Source organism: Stegodyphus dumicola, chromosome 3, assembly GCF_044657685.1.
Source record: "Stegodyphus dumicola isolate Sdum_Otavi_A_Nest chromosome 3, ASM4465768v1".
NCBI classification, from domain to species: domain Eukaryota; kingdom Metazoa; phylum Arthropoda; class Arachnida; order Araneae; family Eresidae; genus Stegodyphus; species Stegodyphus dumicola.
The window spans coordinates 165,454,809-165,482,649 of NC_140770.1; the positions used below are offsets into that span (position 1 = coordinate 165,454,809).

At 36.1% G+C, this 27,841-nt stretch overlaps 1 protein-coding gene across 1 annotated transcript in view; it reads left to right on the forward strand.

Moving 5' to 3' along the window:
* The window catches only part of LOC118193536 (uncharacterized), a 51,126-nt gene extending 23,783 nt beyond the window's left edge, over positions 1-27,343 (forward strand). The window contains exons 3-4 of the mRNA XM_085813580.1: positions 24,808-24,871; positions 26,907-27,343. The gene's annotated coding sequence lies outside the window, so the exon portion shown is untranslated. The remainder of the gene's footprint in view (positions 1-24,807; positions 24,872-26,906) is intronic.
* The last annotated feature ends 498 nt before the right edge of the window (positions 27,344-27,841 follow it).

The window sequence follows — 27,841 nt, forward strand, 5'->3', positions numbered from 1 at the left end:
CCCAAAGTTGCACATTAAATTTTAACATTCTACCTTCTGTAATTTCAGGTGTCACTAAAAGGAATGTGCTGTCAGAAGTTGCCAGACTCTTTGACCCCTTAGGCTGGTTAGCTCCAGTTATTATTTTGCAAATATACTTCTTTAAGACTTGTGCAGAGATGCCAACTCTCCCGATTTCTGACTGTTCTCCCGCCAACCCTATTTGCGACATATTTCTCCTGATTTTTTCTTATACTTAAAATTTTTCACTATTTTTATGTATCTTGGCTTAATACTTCGTTATTTGCACCAAAAAAAGGTGTCACTTAGTTTTTCTCTAGATTAAATCTAAAAGAAAACCGGGGTCGTTACATCTGAGAATTTATGGCGCACTTCTGCTTTGTGAGTGAGATCACATGTGTTCTAAAATGTCGTGCACCAGTTCTCCAATTGGCATCGAGCGCTACTGCATGTTATTTGGCATATATTAGCAAATGAGCACAAAGCAAGATCAAGGCTGTTATTTCATTCATCTTGTCACTGAGCGGTGTTAGTGTACATGCTTTCGAGAAATAGTTTAAGAAATTACGATCTTTTGTTTTAGTTATGTTTGCAAAAAAGGTAAAATACTTGTGTACTTTTCAAAAATTGTATACAGATGACTTTCCTTCTATTATTTCTTCAAGGAAATGTAATACATTTGTGATGTGTGCCATTTGTCATTGCGATTTTTCGATTTCGCACGGTAAAGGGGCCAATGTTATCAAACATGTGCTTACACAAAAATACAAGGACAACTTAAGCTCTATTGAAAATAAATAAATAAATAAATAAATAAATTTTTTTGTGGAAACAAAGGACCAAAGGGTTTTTAATACAGAATGCCTGTTCTCTGCCTTTTTACTGGAACACAAACTGCCACTGCATCGGATAATGCTGCAGCTTTATTTAGAAAAATGTCTCCCAATAGATACAAGATACTTTTTGAATAGATTTCCAGTTTTACTTTAGTATGAAAGATGATTTTGATGTTGCAACTGATAAATTGCAGTCTAAATTTTGCAGTTTACAATTAGAAAGTTTGGATAAAGTTATAAAACCATCTAAGACTGGCACTCGGTGAAGTTTACCTGGAAAACTGAAAGGTGCTAATGGAATTTTTAAAGTATAGTGAACTGTCTAGAATAATGTTGGCCTTGTTATAATCATATTAATATTTGATCTATAATTATGTTCCTTACAACACGCTCACATAGCACATCGTTTATTCCAAACCAACATCAACTGACAATTACTTCACTTCAGTTCGACCAGCAGTGTGTTGCCACATATATGCAACATCTCCCCTCTTTTGGGAGAGTCATAGGAATCAATGCATTACATAATTATCATATTTGGATAGTCGATATACATTACCACCACTTCTTGTTTTATATACACAATCACGATTAATATTATTGCTATTATCTTGATGGTGAGGATTATTATATATTTTTGGATGTTCACTACTTATATTTTCCCCATTCTCATTACATATAGATCATAATAGTCTAATATCACTAAATTCTTCTGATTTTTAGTTTTTCTTATATGGAATTTATTCTGTCTAATTACCCTATTATCTTTTGTTCTAATCCAACATGATCTAGGAGTTGAATGCTTTTTTAAAACTATAGCAGGCTCCCATTTATTTTCCCATCTTGAAGTTGTCGAAGATCTTCTAAGGCTTGTGGGGAAGCATTAAAATGGTTTATATCCAGGAGAAGAAAACCAAAAGAAATATTTAGTGACTGTGGAACGAACTTCAAGGGTGCTAGCAAGGAAATACATAAGGCTTTCTTGTTATGTCAGAAAAATGAACATCTTCATTCTTTCCTGGCTTCAGAAAATGTTAAATGGAATTTCATTCCTCCAGCCGCACCACATTTCGGAGGAATCTGCTGTAAAATCTATGAAGCATCATCTTTGAAAATCAATGGGAGCAGCGATCTTGACTTATCCCGAATTCACAACCTTGGTAACACAGTATGAATTCGAGGCCTTTGTTTCCACAATCTGATGATCCAAATGACATTGGTGTTCTCACACCTGAACACTTCCTCATTCGTTCGTACATTTCTCGCATCATTGCCCGAAGAAAATTTAGAAGAATCGAAAAATATTTTAATCGATGGAAAATGAAACTACTAATTTTCCAAAATTTTTGGAAAAAATGGAGTCGAGAATGTTTGTCTGAGTTATAACATTGAAATAAGTGGAAGAAATCTCACGAAAATATGTCTGTCAACGACTTAGTTCTGAACCAAAAGAAATATTTAGTGACTGTGGAACGAACTTCAAGGGTGCTAGCAAGGAAATACATGTGACATGCGACGGAGGACGTGGTAGCAAGGAAATACATAAGGCTTTCTTGTTATGTCAGAAAAATGAACATCTTCATTCTTTCCTGGCTTCAGAAAATGTTAAATGGAATTTCATTCCTCCAGCCGCAGAAAGGAAGAAAACTTACCACCTCTTCAGTGGAAGAATGGGTAGAATAATTCATGTGTATTCCCGATCGCATAATAAAGTTTGAGTTGTGGATATTCGAACTGCCAATGGAGAAATTAAAAGACCTATTGTTAAGCTCAGTCCTTTGCCTGTCAAACACTATGAACTTTGAACTCTTTAGAACATTAGGCTGCATTCAGACGGCGGCATAAAGGGCATAGTCATAAGGTCATAAAATACGGGAGTTCCGTTCACACCTGCGAGACGGGGGTCTAAGCTGTGGCCAATGAGAGAAGCTAAATTTGTGCATGCGTGAATGTGTGTACACCTTTCGCTGGCTGTTTTCCCTCTCGATTGATTTTCTACGTTCGCTCTGCTTGTTTTCTTTATTTTGTGTCATGGCTTTTTCAGCTCACCACAAAGTTTCACTGGCTCAACAGAATGCTCTTTTATCTGCCCTTATTAGCCAAGAGGCAACGGAAGAAGGTAAAAAAAAAGAACGAAATGGTTTAGAGATATTTTTTTGGAAGACCAATACTTGGTTGGCACATATTTCTGTGCAAAGCAGGCCCTCAGGGGCTCACTTTTGTGAGTACGGGTGTGGCAATCCGAGGTACCCTAGCCCTTCAGGGGATCATCATCTTGGTGAGACGGGTGTCACAATCCTGGAGCCCCAGTGATCTATCCTCTTTTCCGTCTCCTCTCCTCTTGGCTGGAACTTTTTCCCTTCCCTTCTCCCTTGTGGTTTCTCTCTACGGAGTTTGGGGGCCCGTCACGAGAAATTGGAGCAGCCCTTGCCTCTAGTTTTCGAGTGGCGAGAAAACTGCCCACGTGTTTGCCGTGCGTGGAGACCCGTGTCGCTGGAAAGGAGAGTCCTGGTAGTTGAGTGGCGAGGTACTGTCCCCAACACACTGCTTTGGCCTTTGCTTTAGCTAAACGGGAGGCACCTTAGTCGTCCTCACGGGTGTCAATCGGCTGGTCACTAGTTCTTGTGTCAGTGGCTTGGGGTCAAGCTCTCGGGAGTACCTGCTTTCGGGAAAGCCGACTGTGGCGCTTCAGTTTGCGTATAGGTCCGGCTAGCCCTAACACAGGAATCTGTGTTCCCTTGTTGGGCTCCGTGGTGGGCGGGGCCGTCGGACCCGAATCTTTTCTTCTTAAATATGGCTAATTCTAAAATCTTAATTAAAGATTTCGAAGTCAGTCCCGTCACTCTAAGCTCTAGTTCCTAAAAATCCTGTAAAAAAGTATGTACAGATGCAACTGTTAATAATCCTAAGAATAGTCCCCGTTTCCTTGTTGTCTCTAGTCCTTCTGGCGAGCTTCAAAAGATGTCTCCTTTTGTTATAAATAAATATATCCATTCTTGCATTGGTGAGCCCAAAAATATTAAGCGTCTCCGCTCTGGAGACTTGCTGATTGATACAACTTCGGCCACCCAGTCTGCTTCCTTACTTGAAATAACCAAACTTGGTAATGCAACTGTCACTGTAACAGGGCATAAGACATTGAATTATTCTCGCGGCATAATCTCGGAAGTCGACCTTCTGTCTGTTCCTGAAGAAGAGTTCATTTCCGAGTTAGCTAATTAAAAGGTTTGTGCTGCAAAGCGGATCAAGATGAGTAAGGAAGGTCAGTTGATTGACACGAAACACGTCATCCTGACCTTCAAGCCGCCTGATCTGCCGAAGAATATCAAACTGCCGAAAAACTTCAAGGGTGCTAGCAAGGAAATACATGTGACATGCGACGGAGGACGTGGTAGCAAGGAAATACATAAGGCTTTCTTGTTATGTCAGAAAAATGAACATCTTCATTCTTTCCTGACTTCAGAAAATGTTAAATGGAATTTCATTCCTCCAACCGCACCACATTTTGGAGGAATCTGCTGTAAAATCTATGAAGCATCATCTTTGAAAATCAATGGGAGCAGCGATCTTGATCCCGAATTCACAACCTTGGTAACACAGTATGAATTCGAGGCCTTTGTTTCCACCCTCGTCTCATGGCTGGAATCTTAATTGCCTCGTCTCACGGGGCAATTAAGATTAATTGCCCCGTGAGACCGTATATTCCAAATCCTATGCGATGCTTCCAGTGCCAGCGTTTCGGCCATTCCAAGATGTCCTGTCGTGGGACCCTGACGTGCGCTCGATGCTCGTCGGTTGGCCACGACAGTGATAATTGCACCGCTGCAGCACTGTGTATTAATTGCAAAGGTGACCATCCAGCATTTTCCCGATCATGCCCAAAATGGAAAACAGAAAAGGAAGTACAGACGTTAAAAGTCACTAGGAACATCTCATATGCAGAAGCCAGAAAACTAGTGCAAAGCCTCAATCAAACAAGTCATATGCCAGCGCCGTTAAATCAACACGTTCCATTGCAACCCAAACCTCAATAAGTACACAGACAGCACAGAATAAAACCCATCAACCTGCAAGCAAAAAAAAGGAAAATCCAACACACGTAGTACAAAATAAAGAAGTAGTTATTCAAAGCAAACCAAAAAATGTCCCTGAAAAATCAATCAAGAAAAATAAAAGTCCCAGCATTAGTTCTGTTGATGAAATGATTTCTGAATCAGGAGATTCAGATAGCATGGAAGTGGAACAGGGCGTGGAAATTCCCGAACATCTGCTTCCGCGCAAAACTAAAAAGGAACACAGGAAGAACAAACATCAAACATAATGGCCACCCTCGTCTCATGGAACTGTCGCGGATTCCATCGAAATTTCCCTGACATCAAAGCTATGATCAATGCTTACCAGCCCGTGTGCTTGGCAGTACAGGAAACAAATCTGAAACCAGATCAACATGCAAAACTTCGGAGGTTTTCTTTCGTCAGAAAGGATTACCTTGCAGGTGAACGTGCTTGTGGAGGTGTAGTTCTCCTCACCTCACTAGACTATCCCTCAAGTTCCCTTACTTTGACGACATCCCTCCAAGTTGTCGCTGTACAAGTAAATTTTCATATTCTAGTTTCAGTCGTTTCTGTTTATTTGCCTCCTAACGAGCACATTGATCAGCAAGATTTAAATGGTCTTATAGAGCAGCTGCCTGTGCCTTTCATCATAATAGGAGATTTTAACGGCCATAGTTCGCTCTGGGGTAGTAAAGATACAAATTGCCGAGGAAGACAAATTGAGCAGATGATCGAAGATCATAGCCTTTGTCTCCTGAATAATGGGCAGGATACGTACATCCATGAGCCTTCAAGGACATTCCACGCTCTCGACCTTGCCATCTGTTCACCATCTCTGTTGCCATTTTGCACTTTTAGTGTCGGAAGTGATCTCTACAACAGCGATCATTATCCCATTTTTGTGTCTCTTGCACGAAGAGGAGCAAACCCCATGTCTAGACTCCCTCGGTTTATACTAGATAGGGCAGACTGGGAACTCTTCTCTTCCATTGCAGAGCTCACAGATGAAATGGTAGAAGATGCGCATATCGATGATGCTGTTACTAATACTATTATTGAGGCACCTATGCTTTGCATTCCTAGAACATCAGGAAAAATACTTAAATATTCGAAACCATGGTGGAATCGCGACTGTCATGAAGAACTGAAAAAACAGAAAAAAGCATGGGGTATTTTTCGTAGATATCCTACTCTGCGAAACCTCATAGCATTTAAAAGAGCCAAAGCAAATGCATGAAAAGTAAGGAGGCAGAGCCAAAAGAATTCTTGGATTTCATATGTGTCGTCAATAACATCCTCCACGCCTAGTAAGCGAGTATGGGAAAGAGTTCGAAAAGCATGCGGAATATATAAAGACCACTCACTTTCCTTTTTGGAAAAAGATGGCCGAGTGATTAGCTCCATAGAAGAAATACTATTGGTGAGACATTTGCTGCCGTTTCTTCCAGCAGAAACTATTCACCTGCATTTCTCTCTATCAAGCATCACTCTGAAATAAATCCCATCGCATTCAACTCTTCCAAATCTGAACCTTACAATAGAGACTTTACTATGCTGGAATTAAGGAGAGCTTTGTTGCAGACACATAGGTCTTGTCCGGGTCTGGATGGCGTGTATTAGGAAATGCTAAAGCATCTGTCCTATAAGTCACTGACTGCCCTTCTCACACTTTACAATAGTGTGTGGAAGATAGCGTACTTTTCCCAGTGCATGGAGGAGAGCTGTTGTAATTCCTATTGCAAAGCCAGGGAAAGATCCAAGAAATCCCTCCAACTATCAGCCAATTGCCCTTACCAGTTGTGTTTGCAAACTGTTTGAAAAGATGGTAAACAGCTGCCTAGTCTACTTCTTGGAAAAGAATAATATTATATCGCCTTATCAAAGCAGTTTTTGAAAGGGGAGAACTACCGTAGATAATATGCTCCTTTTAGAGACATCTATTCGAAAAGCTTTTGTAAGAAGGAGTCACTTTGTCTCGGTATTCTTTGATATTGAGAAAGCTTATGATAAGGCATGGAGATACGGTATACTTCGAGATCTTCACGAGAGTGGCTTGCGCGGCAACCTACCAATTTTTATTCAGAATTCCTTGAATACTAGAACATTCAAGTAAGGATTGGCTCTGTTTTGTCGGATGTTTTTGAACAAGAAGAGGTGTGCCTCAAGGCTGTGTGCTCAGTGTAACTCTTTTCAGCCTGAAAATAAATTCTGTATTAAAACAACTTCCTCCCACCATTTCAGGTTCTTTATATGTTGATGAGCCCTCAGGGGCTCACTTTTGTGAGTACGGGTGTGGCAATCCCGAGGTACCCTAGCCCTTCAGGGGATCATCTTCTTGGTGAGACGGGTGTCACTATCCTGGAGCCCCAGTGATCTTTCCTCTTTTCCGTCTCCTCTCCTCTTGGCTGGAACTTTTTCCCCTTCCCTTCCCCCTTGTGGTTTCTCGCTACGGAGTTTGGGGCTCGTCACGAGAGACTGGAACAGACCTTGTCTCTAGTCTTCGAGTGGCGAGAAAACTGCCCACGTGTTTGCCGTGCGTGGAGACCCGTGTCGCTGGAAAGGAGGGTCCTGGTAGTTGAGGGGCGAGGTACTGTCCCCAACACACTACTTTGGCCTCTGCTTCAGCTAAACGGGAGGCACCTTAGTCGTCCTCACGGGTGTCAATCGGCTGGTCACTAGTCCTGTGTCAGTGGCTTGGGGTCAAGCTCTCGGGAGTACCTGCTTTCGGGAAAGCCGACTGTGGGGCTTCAGTTTACGTATAGGTCCGGCTAGCCCTAACACAGGAATCTGTGTTCCCTTGTTGGGCTCCGTGGTGGGCGGGGCCGTCGGACCCGAATCTTTATTCTTTCACTATGGCTTCTTCTCATATCTACTTAATTAAAGATTTCGAGGTAACTCCAGTCATTCAAACTAGTTCTGAAACGTCTACAGCTAAACCAGTCACTCAACCTAGTTCTGAAACGTATACTGCTAAACCAGTCAATCAACCTAGCTCTGAACCATCTACTAATAAACCAATCATTCAACCTAGCTCTGAAACGTCTACTACTAAACCAGTCACTCAACCTGTCACTCAACCTAGTTCTGAAAATTCTGCAAAAAAATTACGGACAGATGCAAATAAAGAAAATCATCGCAATAGTCCCCGTTTCCTAGTCATCTCTAGTCCTTCTGGCGAAATGCATAAGATGTCTCCTTTCGTAATAAATAAATACATCCAGTCTTGTATTGGTGAGCCGAGAAACATAAAGCGTCTCCGCTCCGGAGACTTGCTTATTGATACAAACTCAGCCACCCAGTCTGCTTCTTTACTTCAGATTACTAAACTTGGGCAAGCGAATGTCACTGTAACACCCCATAAGTCACTGAACTATTGTCGTGGTGTAATCTCAGAATTCGACCTTCTGTATGTTTCTGAAGAAGAGATCGCTTCTGAGTTATCCGAACAAAATGTCTGCGGTGTAAGGCGGATCAAGATGCGTAAAGAAGGTAAGTTGATAGACACGAAACACGTGATCCTTACCTTCAACACGCCTGATCTGCCTAAGAATATTAAGGCCGGATATCTAAATATTCCTGTAAGACCTTATATTCCAAACCCTATGCGATGTTTCCAATGCCAGCGTTTCGGCCATTCTAAGACGTCTTGTCGTGGCAGCCTCACATGCGCCCGATGCTCACAGATTGGCCACGATTCTGATAATTGTACCGCTGCGCCTTTGTGTATAAATTGCAAGGGTGACCACCCAGCATTTTCTCGCTTGTGCCCAAAATGGAAATCGGGAAAAGAAATCCAGACTACAAAAGTTACTAGGAACATCTCTTACGCCGAAGCCAGAAGACTAGTCCAGAGCACACAGCTTCGACCAAATTCATCATACGCCAGTGCTGTTAAATCATATCGTACAGTTGCCACCCAAACATCAATAGGCACACAGACCCTACCAAATAAAACCCAACCGTTTACATCCATCAAGAAAAAAGAAAATGCAACTCATATAGTACTAAAGAAAGAAACAATTATTCAAAGTAAGCCGAAAACTGCCACACAAAAAATATCAAATAAAAATAGAAGTGGCAGCAATAGCTCTCTTGATGACATGATTTCTGAATCTGCGGATTCAGACTTTATGGAAGTGGAAGAGGGTCTGGAATTTCCCAGGCATCTACTTCCACGAAAAACAAAAGAACAGCACAGGAAAAACAAAAACCATTCTAATGGCCACCCTCGTGTCATGGAACTGTCGCGGTTTCCACCGAAATTTGCTTGACATCAAATCTATAATAAATGCGTACCATCCTGTGTGCTTAGCAATACAGGAAACAAATCTGAAACCAGAACACCATGCAAAACTTCGGAGGTTTTCTTTCGTCAGGAAGGATAACCTTGCAGGTGAGCGTGCCAGTGGAGGAGTAGGTCTCCTCTCCTCACTGGATTATCCCTCAAATGTACTTCCTTTGACGACATCCCTCCAAGTTGTCGCTACTCAAATAAATTTTGATATTGTTGTTTCATTTGTTTCTTTGTATTTGCCTCCAAATGAGCACATTTATCAGCAAGATTTAAATAATCTAATAGAGCAGCTGTCTGAGCCTTTTATTATAATAGGAGATTTTAACGGCCATAGTCCACTCTGGGGTAGCAAAGATACAAATTGCCGAGGAAGACAAATTGAGCAGATGATCGAAGATCACAGCCTTTGTCTCCTAAATAATGGGCAAGATACATACTTCCATGAGCCTTCAAGGACATTCCACGCTCTCGATCTTGCCATCTGTTCACCATCTCCGTTGCCATTTTGCACTTTTAGTGTCGGAAATGACCTGTACAACAGCGATCATTATCCTATTTTTGTGTCTCTTGCACGAAGAGGAGCAAACCCCATGTCGAGATCCCCTCGATTCATACTGGACAGAGCAGACTGGGAACTCTTCTCTTCCATTGCAGAGCTCACAGATGAAATGGTAGAAGATGCGCATATCGATGACGCTGTTGAAGCTGTTACTAATACTATTATTCAGGCAGCTATGCTCTCCATTCCTAGAACATCTGGAAAACTACTAAAATATTCAAAACCATGGTGGAATCGCGACTGTCATGAAGCACTGAAAAAACAGAAAAAAGCATGGGGTATTTTTCGTAGATATCCTACTCTGCGAAACCTCATAGTTTTTAAAAGAGCCAAAGCAAATGCACGGAAAGTAAGAAGGCAGAGCCAGAGGGATTCCTGGATTTCATATGTGTCCTCAATAACATCCTCTACGCCTAGTAAGCGGGTTTGGGAAAGAGTTCGAAAAGCATGCGGAATGTATAAAGACCACTCACTTTCCTTTCTGGAAAAAGATGGCCGAGTGATTAGCTCCATAGAAGAAATTGCAAATACAATTGGTGAGACATTTGCTGCCGTTTCTTCCAGCCGAAATTACTCACCTGCATTTCTTTCTATCAAGCAACGCTCTGAGAAAAATCCCATCGCTTTCAACTCTTCCAACTTTGAGCCGTATAATAGAGACTTTACTATGGTTGAATTAAAGAGAGCTTTGTTGCAGACACATAGGTCTTGTCCGGGTCTGGATGGCGTGTATTATGAAATGCTAAAGCATCTGTCCTATAAGTCACTGAGTGCCCTTCTCACACTTTACAATAGAGTGTGGAAGGAGCCTACATTTCCCAGTGCATGGAGGAGAGCTGTTGTCATTCCTATTGCGAAGCCAGGGAAAGACCCGAGGAATCCCTCGAACTATCGGCCAATTGCCCTTACCAGTTGTGTTTGCAAACTGTTTGAAAAGATGGTAAACAGCCGCCTAGTCTACTTCTTGGAAAAGAATAATATTATATCGCCTTATCAGAGCGATTTTCGAAAGGGGAGAACGACCGTAGACAATATGCTTCTATTAGAGACATCTATTCGAAAAGCCTTTGTCAGAAGAAGTCACCTTGTCTCAATATTCTTCGACATTGAGAAAGCTTATGATAAGGCATGGAGATACGGTATACTCCGGGATCTTCACGAGAGTGGCTTGCGCGGCAACCTACCAATTTTCATACAGAATTTCTTGAACGCTAGAACTTTTCAAGTAAGGATTGGCTCTGTTTTTTCGGATGTTTTTCAACAGGAAGAGGGTGTGCCTCAAGGCTGTGTGCTTAGTGTAACGCTGTTCAGTTTAAAAATAAATTCTGTATTAAAAGAACTTCCTCCCACCATCTTAGGATCACTATATGTAGATGATTTACAGATTAGCTGTCGAGGAGCAGACATGAGATACATAGAGAGGCAATTGCAGATGGCTCTGAATAAGATCCAAGAATGGTCAGACAAACAGGGATTTACTTTTTCTAAACAGAAAACTGTGTGCGTGCACTTTTGTAGGAAGCGAGGTCTCCATCCTGAACCTGAGTTATATGTAAATGGTACAATTATTCCAGATGCGCCCGAAGTAAAATTTTTAGGAGTAACGTTCGACCAGAAATTGACTTTCCTTTCTCATGTTTTAAACCTGAGAAAGAAGTGTCTCAAAACACTAAATATTTTAAAAGTGTTGGCGAACACCTCCTGGGGTGCAGAGCGTTGCTCCATGCTTCGCATTTACAGAGCGCTTATCCGCTCTAGACTGGACTATGGCTCAGTTGTTTATGGATCCGCTCGGTCATCTGTTTTGTTAAAACTGGATCCTGTTCACCATCAAGGTTTGAGGATATGTTCAGGAGCCTTCAGGACTTCTCCTGTCCAGAGCCTGTATGTTGACTGTAATGAACCATCACTTTATCTGAGGCGTGAACAATTGTCCCTTTTGCAATATTTTAATATACTATCCCAACCTGAACATCCAAATAAGCTGTGCTTACTTGATGATGTGAGGAACGCGTTATTTGAAACACGTCCATCTTGTGTTCCTACATTTCTTTTAAGAGTTCGCCCTGTCATTGAGGAACTTTCCCTCTCTGATATGCACCCCCAAGCAGTACAGAATTTTGAAATCCCACCTTGGGAAAATGCACGGATTCAGCTTCTTGATGTTTTTAAGTATCATGTGAAGGCAAGCACTAACGAGATTATTTACAGACAACTCTTCGCTGAGCACAGGAACAAATATAGCAGTTATCTTCCAGTTTATACAGATGGGTCCAAGTCAAAAGATCATGTGGGGATGGCATATGTAATTAAAGACCACATGGAGGGCAGACGCTTGCAGAATGCTTTCTCTGTCTTAACATCCGAATTAACTGCGATATATTATAGTCTTTTATACATCTCAAGGCTGCTACAAAAAGTTTATAATTTATACAGATTCGTATAGTGCTCTTAAATCAATAGAAGCTTTTCCTAATACTCAAAATCCAGTAATAGTGGATATTCTCAAAATACATATAAACTTAATGAATCGTGGGTATGATATCCTGTACTTCTGGGTTCCCGGGCATGTGGGAATAAAAGGGAATGAGCTGGCAGATATCACAGCAAAATGTGCTGTTGAACTGTCCAGTCGTCTCATCCCTTTTGCAGACATTTGTTGTGTTGTGAAACAAAAGATCCGAAAAAAATGGCAACAACTTTGGGATGTTCAGCTTCAAAATAAATTAAGACATGTAAAACCTAGAATTGAGCACTGGGAATTAACCAAAAATCGTAAGGAGGAAGTTCTTTTGACTCGCCTCAGAATTGGTCACACTAGAGTGACACATAACTACCTTTTAAAAGCTGAAAATGAGCCTGTTTGTTTTAACTGTAATGTTTGTTTATCTGTTCGTCATATTTTAATTGAGTGTCCATGTTTTAATAGTCTTCGCCAGAAATATTTTAATAGCTGTGACTTACCTCTCGACCGTTTAATCGGAAGAGAGGTCAATTCTAATTTATTTTATTATTTAAAAGATATTGGCTTTTATTACCAAATGTAATTTGTTTTGAAGACTGTCTCTTGAATTTTAATATGTGCTTTTAACTTGTGTTTATATGACTTCATCCTCTGGATTTGGTACATTTATCTACTTGTTCTTATTTATTGAATTTTAATGTCATCAATTGTAATCATCTCATCTTTCGTTTGGCGCGTCATAATCATCTCTGGTTTTGCGCCATAATCACTCACTCACTCACTCTATATGTTGATGATCTACAAATTAGCAGTCGAGGTGTGGATATGAGACATGTAGAGAGACAGCTCCAGATCGCTTTGAACAGGATCCAGGAATGGGCAAAAAGACAAGGATTTACGTTTTCGAAACAGAAGACTGTCTGTGTGCATTTTTGTAGAAAGCGAGGTCTCCATCCTGAGCCTGAATTATATCTTAATGGGTCTGTGATTCTATTAGCATCTGAAGTAAAATTTTTAGGGGTGATGTTCGACCAAAAATTGACTTTCCTTCCTCATGTCCTGAACTTGAGAAAAAAGTGTACAAAAATGCTAAATATTTTAAAAGGCCTGGCGAACACCTCCTGGGGTGCAGAGCGTTGCTCCATGCTTCGCATTTACAGAGCTCTTGTTCGCTCTAGACTAGATTACGGCTCAGCTGTTTATGGATCCGCTCGGTCTTCAGTGTTGTTAAAACTAGACCCTGTTCATCATCAGGCTCTACGGATTTGTTCTGGAGCCTTCAGGACGTCTCCTGTCCAAAGCCTTTATGTTGACTGTTACGAACCATCACTCCGTTTGAGGCGTGAGGAGTTGTCTCTTTTACAGTATTTAAATATTTTATCTCAACCTGACCATCCTTATAACTTGTGTATACATGACAATAGCTGTGACCTTTTATTTGAGGCACGTCCATCCTGCATGCCTTCTTTTCCTGTCAGAGTTTATACCCTCATTGAAGAATTCTCCCTGTCTGATAATTACCCACAGGCAGTACAGCATTTTGAAATTGCACCTTGGGGAAATGCACAAATCCACCTTCTTGACATTTTTCACAATTACGGAAAAACAACTACTAATGAGAGCATCTACAGACAAAATTTTGCTGAGAACAGGCATAGTTACAGGAGTTATCTTTCCATATATACGGATGGATCTAAGTCAGCTTGCCATGTTGGCATGTCATTTATAATTGGTGACCACATGGAAGGCAGACGTTTACACGACGCTTCCTCTGTCTTAACCTCCGAACTGACTGCCATATACTATGCGCTTTTGTACATCTCAACGCTGCACCATCGAAAATTCATTGTATATACGGACTCCTATAGTGCATTAAAAGCTTTAGAATCCTTTTCTAGCACTGAGAATCCTGTGATAGTGGATGTTCTCAAGTTGAATATTAAATTGACACGTGGTGGATTTGAACTTCTGTACTGCTGGGTCCCCGGACATACAGGAATAAAGAGCAATGAGCTGGCGGACATCGCAGCGAAATCTGCTGTTGAAATGTCCGGTCGCCTCATCCGTTTTAAAGATATCCGTTGTGTCATAAAAACGAAGATCCGAAAGAAATGGCAGCAACTTTGGTACATTCAACTTCACAACAAGTTGAGAAGGGTGAAGCCTAAAATAGAGCATTGGGATACTACTAGCAATCGCAGGGAGGAAGTTCTTTTGACTCGCCTTAGAATTGGTCACAGTAGAGTGACACATAACTACCTTCTGAAAGCTGAGAACGAGCCTGTTTGTGCAATTTGTAATGTTTGTCTTTCAGTCTATCACATTTTAACAGGGTTGCCACGCTACCTGGAAAACCGGGAGAACCGGGAAAAGTCAGGGAATTCGAAAATTGACCAAAATATTCAGGGAAAAGTCAGGGAATTTAAGTATTTTTGTCAAAATCTGGAAAAGTCAGGGAAGTTCATACAACGATCCCGCCAAAAAAAGCGATTTTTGCGCCGACGTCGGATGAGGTAACTTTTTGGCGAATTATGTATCATGTGAGTGTCATTCGGGTAGCTGGCATAGAGCCAATTTTCGCAGCTCCAATTTGATTGTCTTTTAGAAAGGCAAAGCAACTTTCCCGCAACTTTTGGTTTCCAGTATTCTCGAGAATCGCATGTGCAGTGCATGAACTAAAGAAAGTACCTGTTCTCGTATAAAACAAAATGGGTTTAATCCTAGTATACGGTACTATGGAGGTTAGAATCAAAGAATATGTATTGTAAAGAAGGAAAACGTCTCTGCAACAGACGTGGCTGTGGCTCCGTTCCATCATAGAGGGAAACAGCTGTACATGTCTGATATATCTGTCACCAAAGCTCGAAACCGGTGTCGAAGTTCGAAGGTCACGTTATCAAGAGTTCATAAAATGAATATCGTTTAAAATTTCTTTAACCACTTGCGCTAAAAAGACGTGCCACGCACGTCAAGATGCTTTTGTCTCAAACCGCGAGCGATGTGAACACCACGTCGATAAGCATTTATCGCAAAAATGAAAATAACGTGGTGCACATGTCGCCTAACAACGAGATTGTTTATTTCTCGAGTTACAGCTCTGGATTGCACTCGCAGATGCGGAGCGGCGTAAATGAGACACTTTACCGCTTGTTATATTGTAGCGCACGGCACCGCAACCGTGAAGTTTAGTCTTAGCGCAAGAGGTTAAACTCTAAAGGAAAAGAAAATATTTTTTGGCGCAAGTAAATTAATTCATGGATTAGTTATTTTCAGAGAAAAAAAAAAAAAAAAAAAAAAAAAAAAAAAACTACGAAAATCCGTTTTTAAAATTATTGCGAAAAATCCAAGAAGAAACGTCCTTTGATAAAACGTTTCTTCTTGGATTTTTCGCAATAATTTAAAAACGGATTTTCGTAGTTTTCTTTTTGTCAAAGAGCGTTTCTTCTTAACACGTGTTTCTCAATTTCCTGTACACATCGCGGAGAGGGAAATTCTGACCGCCAGGTTCCGTCGCCAAATCCCTTGGCAAATTTTCCCTCCGCATTCTAGCGGCGTAATAGCATTTTACTTGTATGGAACCTTTTCTTCTTTACATAGACGTTCTTTGGTTAGAATAATAATGGGATTTGGCGACATCTTGATGCGCAGTAAACGGGTCATTTTGGTCTTGGTGACAATTTTCAAAATCGTGCCAAAGCCTTACCGTATACTAGAATTTTATCGCAAAATCTTTTTTAACCCTTTTTTTTTTCTTTTTAATAAATACCTTGCCATTTTGCAGTAAAATAAAAAAATAGTAATCAGTCATCTAGAGCCATGTAATATAACTATATTCGCTAAAATATAGATGATTATTCTAATTCAATTTTTAAGTAATTATCTTTATTTTTATGTTATTCGTATAATTTAATGATGCTTCTTCCCTCTAAATTTATTTATTATTAGTAAATAATATTTCCAAATTTCAGGAAATTTTCTCTGGCATAATCCTGAAATTAATTATAGCAGTATGATGACATACCATTACGAAATTTAATGCACATATTTTTTCCTTATGTATGCTGCAAAATAAATATAAAATACCTCAATTTATTAAAATAGATTTCTTTCTTTCGTTTAGCTGCAGAATGTTTGCAAAAAAAGCCTTATTTTATTCCAGATTGGGAAGATTCTAATCTCAATCTTCAGTGGAGAAAACAACAACTATTATAATTATATTTGTGTTTTCAAGTGTTAAGGTTTTAAGAACATACCTCACGCAAACTAAATTTACCTAAAATCTAACCTAACTATTTAGCATTGCGTTGTGATTTATAAGGACCGGATTAGCCTCGTGTTGAACTGGTGATGATCATGAGTAATAATTAAATAAAACATACATTTGTTATCCAATATATATATCTTAAATTTTATTAAGTTTCTTAAGTGGAAAACTAAACAAAATTATCAAACAAAGTATACCAAGATTAATTAAGAATAAATGTCGTCTGGGATTTATTGAATAATTAAGTGAATTTGCTACACAATACAAGTAATACCATAATTAATTTACCTCTTAGCACAGCCAACGTACATTACGCGGATAGACTGGAATTTTCTTGAAACACACCTGGAAAACCTGGAAAAGTCAGGGAATTTCATTCTCCTGTTTGAGTGGCAACCCTGTTTTAATAGTCTTCCCGAGAAGTATTTTAATAGCTGCGACCTGCCTCTCGACCGTTTAATCGGAAGAGAGGTCAATACCAATTTGTTTCACTACCTCAAGGAAACAAGTTTCTATTATTTAATTTGATTTTTGTCCTGAGATTTTATGTTGGAATTTTAATTAATCAGATGTTTTAGGATTTTATATCTATACTGCATATCTCATTATCAAAGTCATAATCAGCATTTTCATCCCATCATTTAAATATCTTTTTACTTGCCTCGATTTTAAAAGTGTGCTGTTGTCTTTATATTTTTTTCCTTTAGTTTATATGTTAAAAGAGAATCCTGTGTTTGGCGCATATGGCCTATTGAGCTTTGCGCCATAAATCTACTACCACCACCACCACATCTGTGCAAAGCAGTATGGAATATTTTTGCATTGCACTGTAGTATTCTCTATACTATAAACATGCACATGCATATTTGTATATATAAAAACCTTCTTCAATTTTCATATGTACTTTCTCTTAGGAGAAATACGATATGGGTAGAGTAGACTTTAAGGTACCCCTTATATTATGGCAAAGTTGTTGTTTAATTTATCGCCAAGTTGTTGTTTCATTTATGGTAGCCTGAGTAGTTGAATGTTACGGAAACCCTATTGTGACGTAATTGGGTGCATGATTCTGGGAAATTTTGAATCATGGGATGATTTGTAAGCGTTTCTGTGGTGTGTGTTAAAACCGTTTAGATGGGTTTGAATGGGTTTGTAGAAAGAAAGGTTCAGATGGTCACTATGTGAAGCGTTCAAAGAATACCTGGTTTGAAAAAAGTCATTTGAGTATGATTGATATTTTAATTTTTACGGGGCTCTGGGTGTACGAAGCGAACTCGAAAATCATGGTAAGTAAATATTTGCTTTTGGTAGTGCTTAAATGTATAACATGTTTTCCCTTTTTTATGTTATTTTATTGTTTGGTTTAAAATGTATTTTATTGAGATTATGTATTTTTTGTTTGCCTATATTGTTGACTTTGGTGCTCCTTTGACTTTCTAAGTGAAAATATATCGATGTGTACATGCACAAAGTAAAAAGAGTGCGCAATGCTAGTTTGTGCAATTCTGGGATTTTTTTTTTAAGTGAAAATAGGTCAATGTGTACATGGATAAAGTTAAAAGAGTGCGCAATGCCATCTTTGTGCAATTCGGGGATTTTTTTTTTTAAGTGAAAAAAGGTCGATGTGTATATGGATAAAGTCAAAGGAGTGCGCTATGCCATTTTTGTGCAATTCAGGGGGGGTTAAGTGAAAATAAGTCGATGTGTACATGGATACCGAGTTTGTGCAATTGCATGTCTTGTTATTTTGGCGTTGTGTAGCAGCGATTTTTGGCCCGCTTCGCAAGCCAAAATAACGACTCAAAGAATTGCACAAAATCGGTATCCATGTACCGCCAAAAATCATCAAGGGGTACCCTAAACTATACTTTTACCATACAATATTCTAAATATGCCCAATTAAAAAAAATCTTGACGATAAGTGGCAGATAGCCGTATATAATATTTTTCCATTTTGCAGGTGTGAAAGCAGTTAAGTGGAAAACAATACTTACCATACATTTTTTACTTCCTTGTACGAAGTAAAAAGGAAGCATTGTAATCGCGAAAAGTTTCAGGCAGCATATTTAAACGAAAATATCCACTTTGACCGCTTTCGAATGCAATTTAACGATGTTTTTGCGTGATATCTGTATGTAAGGACAGAATAAAATACTGTTTTCCTTCAAAAAATTATAAAAAACTGCTTCAAAATTAATTCTGAAGAGAATTTTTCGTGGCGTCTGTACGAACGTATGTACGTATCTCGCATAACTCAAAAACGAGTAACCTCAGAACATTAAAATTTTGTATTTAGGACTGCTATAACTTGTAGATGTGCACCTAGTACTTTGGTTGCAATCGGCCGCACCAAACATATATAAATATATTTATATATATATCCACTCTGTTACCCGGCTCAGTGATCTCAGTTTCTTCACTCTTATATGTTTGTAAATTGTACATTTTTTGCTTTAAAAATGATTGAATTATGTTTTTATCTTCCGGTTAAGGATTTTATGCCTTTAGTAAATCTGTGTGCAATATTTTTAGAATTATCAGCAATTTTAAAACTGTTTTATTGCCGCTAAGCCTTTTTTTAATGGCGGCCATTGATGGTTACATTTGAAACAGGAGACTAGCGGATTTGTTGCCAACCTAGAGAAACTTAGCTTCGCAACAACAAAGATAACGCATTCATTTATTATTGCCAATTAAATCAGGCTTAATTCTTTCTGGAATTTTTTCGAGGAAAAAAGTGTTTGAGATTTACTTCGTAATTTTTAATATAGATATTTTGAGTTTTTATGTATTTTTGCCTTCTCGGGAAGTGAGAACTGAATTAATTGAATGAGAAATACTAAATTGTCTGTGAAAAATGTTACTTTTCTGTTTTGTTTGCTTAATTTATTTCATACATCGTTTTAGCTGTATTATAGTATTTGAATAGAACATGTGGCAACAATTAGATAATTCTACTCATTAAATGATAAAATAAATTTTGTGCATTATGAGTTATAATATGAACGAAATATATACGTTAACTGTTATATAATTATTGGATTATAATCCGTGTTATGAATTATGTGTGCTATTCAATTTCATTAAAAGTAAATTCCTTTCATGGAGAACATAATTAGAAAACAGAACAGAACATCATCAGGAGACAAAACTGTCTAGACTGTTGACTGTAGTTTTAAGGATATTTCACTAAATTTTTTCCTTCTTGGACTTCATTTCTCAAAAGATTAATTTTTTATTACTTATACAAAGCTTATACCATTGAATTGACTATTGTGACTATTCTTAAATAAGTGAAAATAATTTTTTTTAAGTAATATTTTTACTGGGGGGGGGGAACAGATTCTTGATATTGATTTGATGTTTTAGTAAAATTAATTCATGAAGTTTGAAAAGAAAATCATCATTTGAAGCAAATAGCAATACAATATTTCCAGCTTTCTCAATAATTTTGTTTTTAAATACAAAAATAATTAAACAGGAAGAAAATGATATTAATAATTTATACAAAAATAATAAACAGAAAGTAAAATTAATAATTTACACAGAAAAAATGAAATTTTGCATATTTTAAAGAATTTTCATCATAAAATGAAAAGTAATGGATGGGACCAATCATACACGGCGTGCATGATACTGAGCCTAACTTTCACTTTAAGAGTTTCATCCATATTTTTCAATTTATTGTGCAAACTCATTAAAAAATGCATGTCATCATCGTAGATTTCTTGCGAGATCAACTCATTATTCTGTTTGGATACGATGTGCTTCATATTAAAAAAAAAGTCCCCTTTGATGTGGCAGCGAAATCGTCTGCAGAAAGCCGCTTCGCTCTGATTGGTCAATACTTATCCCAAATTCGGCATAAAGTTGAACACTTGGAACCTTAAGCCACAAACCCTAAACCAGATTTTGTGATGTAGCACAAACTGGTTGCCTTAGCCACTTATGCCCTTTATGCCCCTGTCTAAATGCAGCCTCAGCCTTTTTTACGTTGTTAAGTTTGATTATTTACAATTTTTTTTATGCTGTGTCTTTATACTATTTTCTTACAATTTTTCAAGTTATCTTGTATTTTCCTTTGAAGCTCTTGGAGTGCAACTTTTTTGGGGGGCTTGAAAATAAAATTGCGTTTTAATACAGTCCATTGCTTATTGTTATTAATCTGCATCGCTTTGCCATATTTATTAAGATTTATATATAGCATTGTTCTAACATAGGTATTTTGATGAAAAATCAAACTTTTTCTGAAATATAATACCAATTATTTTTCATATTTTGATTCTACGACAAATTATGCCTATAAATTTTGTAATTTTTGGGTATAGAAATTTAAAAATTTATCTTGGTGTATTTTTTATTTTGCACCAAGAATAATTCACTTGTTGAGCTTCTTAATTTATAGCAGCCTATTTTCCTTTCCTTTCTTCCATTGGACATGAGCGGAAAAAAAGGCCCTCGTTCATACTTTTAAATAATTTTAACAAAGGGCGTAAACCGCATTTGCCGGTATTATCGCTTATAACAAATGTATCAAATTTCAGAACTGTGCCAATATGTAAATTCACATGTATCTTAGGAAATTTTGAATACAAACTCTGATTTTTTCCAGGTATGTTTAGAAATACTCCTGTATGATGGTAAAAATGAGATGATGGTAAAAATTTTATAGGTTATAATTCAAAATTTGTTTTGAAAAATTTATAAAAATTATTTAAAAATAAATCATTAAAAGTGGGAATGAACATAAATTTAAAAATCTGAAAGGAAGAATCACAAATTCAATTAACATGGAGGAGCTAAAATTTTGACAGCTAAATTTTTAAAAACTACTCGTGCGTTTACAAAACTTGGCACTGAGGCATAATTTGAGTCATAGAATTGAAATATGGGAAAAAATTGGACTTTTATTGCAGAAAAAGTCTGATTTTTCAAAATACCTATAGTAGAATAATGCTATATATAAATCTAATACAGTCAAAAGTCGTTAATCCGGACTTCGGCGATTCCGGATTATAGATCATCAGTTTAAATCTACTAAGATGGCATGCAGAAATTATAAAATTAAAAATATGAAACTGTAATTTATGAAATAAAGAGCAATTATGATCTAAAGAGTATCAAAACTTACAAAAAAAAAAAAAAAAAAAAAAAAAAAAAGCTTAATATTTATTTGTTTACTTTATTAAACATTTCTTTCAATGTAAGTTGTTTAAATTGCTTCGTTTTATGTGATAATACTTTCTCTTTAATTCTATAAACAGATATAATTTTTTGTTTAGTTACAAAGTTCCGCTGTTCAAGTCCTATAATTGCTGTGTCGAGAATACCGACTAATTTATCAATCGAAATTTTTTTGTTTTCAATAACTTCTGTGTCACTTTCTTCTTTATCGGAAGCGAATTATAATGACGAGGAATTTGATTTAAATCATATCAAAGACGGAGTACATCGAGATGAAATACTACATTTAGTAAGGAATTATAAGCCAAATAAAATAAAAACATCTGCCGCAGAGCAGCATAAAATTGCTAAACAGATTTCGGAATGGTTGGAGAAACAAATGATATGCCTTTACCCATTTTTTGCAGCAATTCCACTTTTTGTTTAATGCAATTCGAAACATACTTTCGCTTTGTAGATCCTTTACATATTAGTAAATATATATCGGAAATCCTATTTGACATAATCAAAAGTTCAAGCTTACTTTTATAAAATTGCTCTAACAGTCTGCAAAAAATAATAAGCCGAATCCAATTCGAAGATTAAGGAACAATGCGATCTGCAACATTAACTGAATTAGATAATTTTAGCTTTGTTTATACCGTCCGTTATACGTTAAATGCGCATGCGTAAACATATTATGCGCATGCGCATGCGCACGTGCATATTCGCTGCTGTAAAGGTCTTACGCGCATGCGTCAATTTGAGGTCCGGATTATGGGTGTCCGAATTAACGACTTTTGACTGTATATATCCTAAGTTGCACTTTCAAGACATGAAAAACGTAAGTTAAATTTTGACATTCGGTCCAGTAGAATGGGAGATTTAGAACTGTCCCCCCCTTTTTTGTGCAATGGCAGAAGTGAAAGTAAAATCTTTTATCAAATTATAATTACACTGAAATTGTCAGCTTAACACTAGCGGCTCAAAACAGGGATGGCTGTGAGCGGCTCCTTATGGAAGGCCTGTTATGCGCATGTTCACGGACATTGTGAAATGTATTTATTTTCAAATGATCATTGGGCTACTACATTTGGCTATTATGCGCCACTTGGCGTTGTTTCTGTCAATTATCGGAAAATTCGGATGTGAGAGTGGTTCCTTTTTCACTTTATATATAAATAATATTTTTCACGAATATGATAACTGTTTTAAATGCTGAAAATGAAAGATCTGCTATTTAGACAGAGTTCATTGCGAACAATGAAAACTGAACAGTTAAATATTAAAATTCTTTCCGTGAAAACATTCACGTTCAGTTTCCTAGTCATCACTAGGCAGAAGAGACATTTTTCGAATATTATGATAGTGCTTCTGAGAACAAAATAAGATAAATTCCTGTCATAAAAATAAATATTTTGGGTGCTAGTTTCCCTAAGAAAGGTCCTCCATGGAAGCATCCCTTCCCTTAGGCAGATAGTCCATATGAAGTTAACCTAACCTGAAAGTAATAATTTTATTATGGATTGATTTGAAGACATCTTTAACAAACTAAAAAAAAAAAAAAAAAAAAAAAAAAAAAACCCTACAAATTTCAGAATTTTTTCTCTAATAACCATATTTATTTAGTTTTGGAATAATTATTTGAGTATTTTCCATTCATATATAACTTTAATGCTCATGTAGATTACAAAAAAATATTTTCCTAAATTTTAAAATGTTCTATGGGAATCAAAGCTATTACATTTAAAGAGGTTTGCTAGTTTAATTGAGAATGATGAAATGTGTGCTAGCTACCTAACAGAAGGAATATCTTCACTGAGAACTAACAGATTAGGATTATTTGGATTATGTAAAAGTATTTTACAGATATCTGCCTTAAGGAGGGATGCCTCACGACCAACAATAGAAACTTCCACAGAAGCTCTAGGGTTATATCAGAATCTCCTTCTAAACAAACCTTCCAACTTCATGACTGAAATTCATCGTTGCATAATATAATAAAATTAACTTTCTTACATCAGATTTCAACCGCTTTATACACCTATTATGCAGTCATTTTATTTCTATTGTTATATTATTTATGCCCCATTTTAGAGAATTTTAAAAATGCAAATTTAAAAAAAAAATAATGAAATAGTGGCAATACAAGTTAACTGACTTTCGTAAATGTTTCTCTTATGTAGTGTGATTAATTGAGTATGACGTACTTCTTCATTTATGCTTTCATCAACTATAAATTTAGATTTTAGAAGTATAAGTCTACAATGAAAATTACCTTTACAAACCTAACTTAACATACTATGTCACTTTATGTTTCTCTTTATATAAGTAATGTACAATGACAAATTTTCATTATTTATAATATAATAAATTATGTTGATTTAGGGCCACTTTAACCCTGAAAGAAGTATAAATGTATACTTAAAACAAACAGTTTAAGAAATTGTGATTTTAAACATAGCATTAAGAAAATATCATCCAAATATAAAAAAAAACGTTGCTTTTTACTGATTCTTGAATTTTGTCAGTTTCGTTTCCTCATTTCTTTCAAGTGAATTTGAAGGAATGTTTTGTACATAATTGTTTAAACATATATTTAGAAATCCTGACAAAACTCATGTTTATTATCTTGTACAGCAAATTACATTGACAGCATCTTTTACTAATACGTACATACTATGTTACAAAAATAACTGAGATGAGCCTCAGTTATTTTTGTAAGAAGCTGATGGTGTAGATGAAATGCTTTTCATACTTTTCAGATATAATAGTCTGGAAAAGTAAATATGCAACTGATATCAATGCCACCATATTTTCTGCTGGGTCTTTGAAACCTCCCAAATTTTACAGTATCAATATATACATAATTTGTTTCCACTAATGTTCCATTTTTTCCACCAAGATGCAGAAATCTATGCAAGCACTTTAGTTAGTTTCAATATTACTTGCACAATAAACAGCAATTGTATGTGAAGACTTCTACAACAGTGTCTGAAACTGCAACTAATTTCACTGACCATTGGAAATAATTTCATTGATCAATACTTTTATGAACTTCTTTTACATCTGTTTTAGAGTTTACAACTGTTTTAGAGAGATGTATCGATAGGAATTAGAATGAAGCTGAAGAATAGACTTCAATTAATTTTTTTTTTCTTTTATATTCCAGGATTTGCTGTACTGAAATATAGTAACTGCCTTCAGACATCTGATGAAAATCTGTACTCAAATTTGTGAGTTTGAAATTTACACGTTAAAATTAATTTTGACCTAATTACTAAAAGTTCTTGAATTCTATCGATGATAGCATATATAGTGTGAAAAAGAGCAAAAAATATTTCCTTGCGTAAACATTTGAAATGACTTTTTTTTATTATCGTTGTTATTAATCTCACTGACAACACCTACCCTAATTCAAATGAAACGCGAAACGCTGGCGAGAAATTACAATAGGTTTACCATCATTTGTTGGCGATAAAAAGAAACGGTGCATGCGCAGATCGTTCAAAAGATTTTCTCATAGGGAGCCGTTCACAGCCATCCCTGTTTTGAGACGCTAGTTAGCTTAACCAGTGCCTCCTAGATATAAAGCCGTCGGACTGGTCTGTGACGTCACGAGCACTAGGCCGTATAATATGAAACGGCAGAACTTCCGATAGCGATTTCTCAGTGCATACGAGTATGAATTTGCATTAAATAATGAACTCTCAGAATAATCCAGAAACTATATTTCCGCAATAAAAAATTTATTTTACTATCGGAATATCTTTGAACATTACAATGCAAGAGCAATAAAACTCATTAAAGATGCATTAAAATTTCATATGTAATGCAATAAGATTTGATACTTAGTCCAGCAAAACTTGATCTTGAATATCGAATTTGGCTTTATAAAACGATTAGTAGATGCTGAATTTTCAAATCATTCAATTAAAAATTAGTTCTGAAAACCAAAACTCCTCAATATCTTAAAAATTTCTGATATGCTGTTTTTATCTCATCTATAGACATATCATGTTTTCATAAAATCATATTCCTTGAAAATCAGAATTTAAAATTTCATCAAGGAAAATTTACATTTATTAGTCTTAAATATACTCTCAAATGTGTGGAAATTATAACATATATATATATATGATATAATTAAATACTCTGGCTATGTTAAGAAAGGATTGGTGGACAGACTTCTTGATTTTCAAGTAGAGGATCATAAGGCAATTTTCCATACATTAAATAAGATTGCGGGAATTTTGCAACACAATGAGGTGTATTATTACATTATTCAGTAACTTGAGGTAACAATTTTGTCCATGCAATATTAGCCTGATAAGAATTTAATTTACAGTTTAATTATATTTGTTTGAGTAACTCGTTCAACTTTACCATTAGTTTGAGGCCCGTTAGTAGTTAATAATTGTTTTACATTATGATTTCTTAAAAAGTGCTTAAATTTGGAAGAAGCAGCATTTCTATAACTTAAAATTTTCTTTGGTACTTGAATTTGAAAAATTTGTCTTAAACTATTTATGTAACTATCTGTAGTTACACTTTTAGAAGCAAAAAATCCATATTTAATGAGTAGCATGATCAATAATTAAGTGAATATACATTTTAATATAATTATAATAGTTTAAACCACCAACAGTATCAATAGATAATAATTCAAAAGGTTCACATTAAACCAAATCTCTTTTGTTTACTTTTCTTATTAAACTGACATATTTCGCAATGTTTACAAAAAATTTTAGCATCTTGGACAGACAATTCCTGACCAATAATATTGACAAGATTAATATGAGCCTTTTAAAGTAATTTAGTACAAAGAGAGATTGCTATTATGATTTTGTATAATCCTTGCTTTTTAATAGTTAACACATCATTAATTTCTTTATACTTAGGATTATATACATTATCTAAATTTTGATGCTCTTTAATTTCTTCTAATGAGAATAAATTAACTTCCAAACTTAAATGTTGACAAATAGGATTTCTAGTTAACATATCAGCTTCAATATTAGTAGAACTATTTTCATATTTTATATCAAAATCATGCATAGATAATTTTAAAGACCATCTAAATAACCTACCTGTAAGATCTTTAATGTTCTTAAGCCAAACTAAAGCAGCGTGATCAGTAAATAATTACTGATAGTGTGTACAGTAAAATAATTACTGAGTAAGTATTAATAAAATTTATCTGCATCACCAATACAAAACATTCTAATTCAGTAATTGCATAATTTTGCTCATAAGACCTTAATTTTCTAGAATGAAAACCAATTTGGATGTAGGTTCCCATCCTGGTGCTTCCAACAGCTTCTTCAGATGCATCTACAAACACATAATTACATATGTAAGATATAATAAAATATGATGGCTATGTTAAGAAATAATTGGCAACCTTAAAATTGACTATCCTAAATTTTATTTTCTCCCCCCTCCCCAAGTTCATCTGTTCTCCCAAATTCAAGATCTTTCCAAATTATTCAATTATATTTCCGAATTTCTGGGTTTACGCATCCATATTTCTAACCCTGTGATTAAAATATCATGCATGTAAATATATACACATAGTACCTATTAAGTTTTCTCATCGTACAAACTTCTAATATATCACATATATATAATAATATACAAAGATTACTTAAAAGTAACATCCAAGCATACAGTTTATATTTTAAATGAAAAAATATTTTGATGTGAAAAACATTAACATAAATCTAAATTAATTGCTGGTATGTAATGGACAACTATTGCTGTTACCTATATAAAATAATACAGTACAACAAATGAAGTCTTTAAAATTATTTATTTATATAACATATTTAAATACAATTCCATAATTTTTAATATTTTAATACAGAAACAAGAAATTAAATTACAAAAATAATAAAATTACACATATATTTACTAATGCATGTTTAGAGAGCAATTAAAATTAAAAAAGTGAAATGCACTAAAATTATTTTCAGGCCAAAAAATTATATTGGTACATTTCTAATATATTCTTTGTTTGTTATGCTTACATAGCAAGTGTTTTTAGTTTTCTTTTATCTGAATATTTAGAAAAGCTATCATTTTTGAATTTACAATAATTGTTTAAAAGAGTATTTGTGCATGAGTATATAAGCAGTTGCATAATTTTACGTGACAAATGGTTTTTACAGGAAATAATTTTAATTTCCTTACACATAAGAATTTCT